Source organism: Octodon degus, unplaced genomic scaffold (assembly GCF_000260255.1).
Source record: "Octodon degus isolate 3935 unplaced genomic scaffold, OctDeg1.0 scaffold00260, whole genome shotgun sequence".
NCBI lineage: Eukaryota > Metazoa > Chordata > Mammalia > Rodentia > Octodontidae > Octodon > Octodon degus.
In genome coordinates this window covers 602,535-608,273 of record NW_004524836.1, presented here as the reverse complement: position 1 = coordinate 608,273, position 5,739 = coordinate 602,535, and positions in this window count along the sequence as shown.

Sequence of the window (5,739 nt, the reverse complement as noted above, 5' to 3'; positions counted from 1 at the left end):
TTAGGCACACTCTACATCATGGATCACTTTCATCTGTGTGTGATACTGGGTCATGCTTGGAATGCCTGTCGTTCTGGTTTTCTAAATACATACTGCTTGTCATGTCATACCAATTACTGCCATACTGTCTATCAAGTAAATGTTTTTTTAAAAAATGGGCAATAAATGAAAACAAGAGAGAAGAAAAAATAAATAAATAAATAAATAAATCAGATCTGCTTATGCTAGGCTCTTATAGGTGTATTTACATTGTTTGCTGTCACTTTCTCTGCTGCTGATTTCTCAGCTGGAAAAAGGCATGTTATAAAGTTCCACATTCATAACAAGTAATACAAACAGAATAGTCTCTTCTGCTCCAGGCACCCACTCTCTTCTGCTATTGACAGAGATAAGTAGTGTTAAAGAGACACTGGGCCTGCAAAACCTGACATATTCACTGTCTGGCTGTTTACAGGGTAAAACTTAAGGCATTTCTTCTAAATAAGAAATATTAAATGCCCTAATTTAACCTCTTAATCAGTACCTATTTTCCATTTTATGCTTCTATTTAACAAGAATATCCTGCTAGGACCTGGCCAGATAGCTCAGAGGATTAAAGCGCCTGCTTAGGCAGAGCACAGGGGCCAGGGTTCGATCCCAGGTGTGCCATGCTGGCCCTGTCTGAGGGGCGTGCTGAGACAGTGATTGAGACTGGTCATGTTGGCATGTGCCTATAATCCCAGCACTTGGGAGGCTGAAAACAGGAGTATCACTATGAGTCTGATCTATGTGGTAAGACCCTGTAAACCCTGTAGACCCTGTCTAAATACAGGGAAAAAAAAAAGAATACCTTACTAGAAGTTGAATACAAGTTTACAGAATGAATCCAAAGAACTATGTTATCTCAGAAGCAATTATTATTGGACATGAATAACCTCAGTTATTTCTTAGCTTTCCAGGACAAAGTACCTAAGAAGTTAAAAACCACAAAGCTCATCTCTGTGCTTCAGTTCTTCATGGTGGTTCTTCACAGAACTCTAACTCAAAATGTTGACTTTGACCACATTAAGAACAATTTTGTGGCTGGGGAGATAGCTCAGCAGTCTAAGCAACTGCCTGGCAAGCAGAAGGACCCGAGTTCAATCCCTAGTACTGCATGCTGCAACAGCCCCAGAACTCTGGGTGCACTGTGCCAGCTATCAAACAGGGCATTTGGTCCACACTTGTAATCCCAACACTGGGGAGGATGAGACAGGAGGATCACTGTGAGTCCAGGAAGCATAGCAAGACCTTGTACCAAATAAATAAATGAATATTTTTTAAAGACCAATTCTGTATCTGTATTAACCTTCTCCAGAAAAACAGGACCAAAAACCGGATAGAGAATGAAAGATTTAATTCCTATGATTTATGATAGGAATGATTCTTGTGACTTGGGATGCTAAAAAGTCAAAGTGTATCTGAAGGTTGAAGACCCGGGAGATTTGATGTTAGAAAGGAGGAAGAAAATAGATTTCCCAGCTAGACGAGAGAGAAACTGAGCGAAGATCTGCCTTTCTTCTGCCTGTTGGTTTCATCCAGGCCCTCATCACGCTGGATGACACCCTCTCACATCAGGGTCAGCGGACCTTGTTAGTGGGTTCACAGATTCAGTACTCATTTCCTGTTAGACCACCATCATAGGAACGTCCAGAAGTAAGGCTTTAGCAGTTGCTTGGTCACCCTAATCTGAATCAAGTAGACTACAGTCTCTTAACTAGGCCACAGTTAAAGTACTTGTCCACTATGTCGTGATGCATTGCGTGGAACACATGCTTGGACATTTTGGTTGGCTCTACTCGCCACAATTTGCCCATCATAAAAAGCGTGCACTGTAATTCTGCTTATAATAGCCTAGCATCCAATCTTAGGCAAAATTTAAGTCTTGCTAGTGAACTCTCACATTCTTCTTTTGCAGGATGATTAGGGCTATAGAAATTCTCATACTTCTCAATTTGCATAGTGAGACAGAAAGCATCCAATTAGCTGGATCTTTAGCTTCACTCCTCAAACTCTGACCAGAAATTGCAAGGCAGTGTCCAAAGCTTAGTGAAGCACTGGCTGCCTGCGGAGGGATTTCACTTTGTCAACAAAGCTATGCTCATGGGAAGCTCTTGAAGCAAGGAAAAACAATCATGTGGTGGCTCTCCTGTCAGGAGCAAACCCCATGGCCTATTACCTGGACCAAACCAGGTGGACCATCACATACTATTCCAAGGCCATAGAGCATGTGCTCACCCGTCTGCTCTCCTGGGCTTTAGAAATTCAAGAACTAACTTGTTCAGTGAAATATCCAAACATCTACCATTCAACCATACGGTATGCATTATGTTTCCTGATTTTGTTTTAATCTCTATGTAATATTTCTATTATTATAAGCCAGCTCCAATCTTTTTGGAAGTAAATAGAGCGTAAATAATAAATAAGTAAAATAAATATATCCTTCCACTTTACCCAGCATAAGTCATGCACTTTGGACAATACAAAAATCTATAGTTACTGCTTTCAAGGAGATATCAATATCAATTGAAAGAGGAGAAGTATACTTAGTAAACAAGTGATAGGCCATTTAAAGACTAATTTTTACTTCTCAGTTGTCTGACAAAGACTATGTTTATTATAAATATTTAAGAAAGGGTGAGATTAATCTAAATAAAATTGACCAGAGAAGTCTTCATTCACAGGATGTGACACTCTCCAATCAATGCCGCTTTTCTAGCCAAGATAGTTTCCATTAGTGGGCCAAGTATGTGCTTGTCCCCTCTTCCCTCAGGGTACCTAAGTGTCTCAGTTAATTTTCATTCATTGCTCAGACAAAATACCCAAAACCCCAAATTAAAGAAGGAAAAGTTTATTTAGCTCACTGTTAGTGGAGATTTCAGTCCGTACTTGGCTTGCTCCCAGGCAGAGCAGCACATGGTGGAGAGCAGCAGTTCATGGCAGCAGAAAACAGCAAAGAGCAAAGGAAGGGTCAGCAGCTGTGGCTTCTAGCCAGCCTCTCACCCCTCCTTATATAGAAACAAGCTACCCTGGGTTGGGAATGTAGATATCACACAATGTCCACGCCCTCCTCTTGCACAGGATGAGGATGTTCACAAACTAAGAGTCCTGGCTCTCTGCTGAGTCACTTAACTAAACTTCTAAACTTCTCAAGTTGAAACAGTGTATCACCCATTACTCTAAGCAAAAGTATGCCAGTATATCTGGCTCACAGCAGCCTGTTTCAAGCTTGCAAATGACCTTATTGTCCCCTAATGACGTACAACACAGACAGTATCATTTTCTTTGTGTGAAAAGCAGTTTTGTGATTGGCTGTAGGGAAAAACATTTTATTATATTAATTTTAATTTCTCATATCTGATTACACTCAGTAAAACTCCCATTATACAAAATCTAGATAATCTGAATCATTCTTGCTGAACTCTTCACTTTGCAAATAGTTTCCCAAAATGTATAGTCTCTTACAGTCAAGTTGAGTAGGATGTCTCTCATCTGTAAGCCTGAGAAGCTGAGGCAGAAACATTGAAAGTGTAAGCCCAGACTGCTCGATTTAATGACTTGGCAAAGACACTCTCAAAGTAAAACATACAAAAGGCTGGGAGGAAGGCTCTGAGTTCATTCCTTTGTACCATCATAGACAGAAAACCAGAGCTAGAATGAGAGTGAGAGTGAGAGAGAGATACACAGGCATAGAGACAGACAGACAGATAGACAGACAGATAGATAGATAATCAGTCATTTCACACTCACTAAAAGCAATTTTGACTGTTGTTACTTGCCTGTTGCTTCCATAAAATATAACCGCTGTCTTTCTTGCTAATATGTAGGCAAGCTGACTGCCCATCATGCTATCTTCTGTACACATGTGTATTTCAGAATAATACCTCATATTAATGCAAAAAAGTTCACCTTGCTTTTTCATCAAATTACTTTGTTTTATGTTTTTTATTTAGCTAAAAGTTTAAGTACTTTTACTGAATGAATTTCTCATTTAAATAATGTATATTGAACAATATTATTAATAATGAATAATTAAAAGGTAAGACAATCAAAATAAAAGGGAAATTCTCCATTTTTGTGGAGGGAAATGTATATAATCTTCTTTAACAATATGAGAAAACAATTGACAACAATTTAAGAAAAGAAACTGGAGGGAAAAAAATGAAAAAATATTTTGCAACAAAAAATCTGTTTACACCAAAGTATAAGTAGCAAGAAAGAGATCTCTCCATGTAGCTATCTAAAATACCATTCAGGTCCTCCAATAAAGACCCTATGAAAGAGAACCTAGGGACAGCATCCAGCTGAAGGTGGTGGGCTAGTCAGGCCCCTTGTGAATGTTGCCGAACTTCATATGCTATACATATGCTGAAATGCTTTTTCTCTTTGCTTATTTTACCATGAGTTCAAAAGAAAAGTTTTGCAGTTAACTCCAATTTCCCATGAATGAACTTCTATGACCAATAGTAATCAACAGCTCCTAATTATTCAGATACAATACTCTGAGTTTCTTGTGATTGTTAAAGAAGTCTAGTTCAGGGAACAGCAAATGTTACCTGCAGAGAGTGAAAAACCTAGCATTTAGACATCCGCAATCATGTGATCAGTGTCAGAATTACTCAACTTTTCCAGCGGAAGAAGAAAGCAACTGCACAAACTGCGAGTGGAAGTGTGAGCATCTTCCAGTGAAGTTTGATTTATGGACACCGGACTTTAGATGCTATGCAATTTTCACATAACACAAAGTACTGTACGACATTTTACTTTTGAAATCATTGTGTTCATGTCATCAGCACATATAATATTTTTTAAACTACTTTAAAAAGTAAAAACATTGTTACTTTGCAGGCTATACAAAAGCAAGATGCTTGGGATCTGTAGCATGTGTTTGCAGACCCCTGCTCTGTGTCCCTGGTGTGCATTCCTGCCCCATGAGCTCAGTGAGGATGAGCAGGACAGAAGAAGGTTGAGGATTGTCTCTGGGCTAAGTATGCAGCCTGTTTTGTATTGTTAATTAGACAACTGTATATTTGCACAAATAAAGTCAGTGAAAGAACAAGCCAAGATATCTTCATAAGGCTTACTAAGGCAATACAGGATCAGAGGGGTTTTAATCCACCTATTGTTAATCAGGTACTTTGCTTCATGTTTACTCACTAACAGTGTGGCAGTTCTAATGTTTAGAACAAAATAGATACAAGTAGAAAAATATAAATAACAAAAAAGATGAAGTAAAAGAGAAAGAAAGGAAGTAAAAAAGAAAAGAAGTGGAATCGGGGAGGAAGGTTTCAATGAGAAAAAACAGAAGAGAAGAGCCTGGAACCACACAGTACTAGCATAAACACAGACCTGATAATTGATGAAATAAAATGCCCCAGAAATAAATCCACAAATATGGCTGTGGAGGTATGTGTGGATCTCATATGCTAATCTGAGGTTAGCTCAGTGGTCTAAGCACATACCTGGCAAGCACAAGGACCCTGGATGAGTTCCCAGTACCACATGCTGTGCTGGCTCCAGAACCTCCACCAAAACTGGGCGTGGTGGTACATGCCTGTAATCCCAGCACTGGGGAGGCTGAGACTGGACAGTCACTAGGAGTCTGAGCAGCATAGCAAGAACTTGTAACAAATAAAGAAAAAATACTTTTTAATAAATAAATAAACAAATGTACACATATTTCATCAATTGATCTTCAAGAAGGAATCCAAAAATATGTAA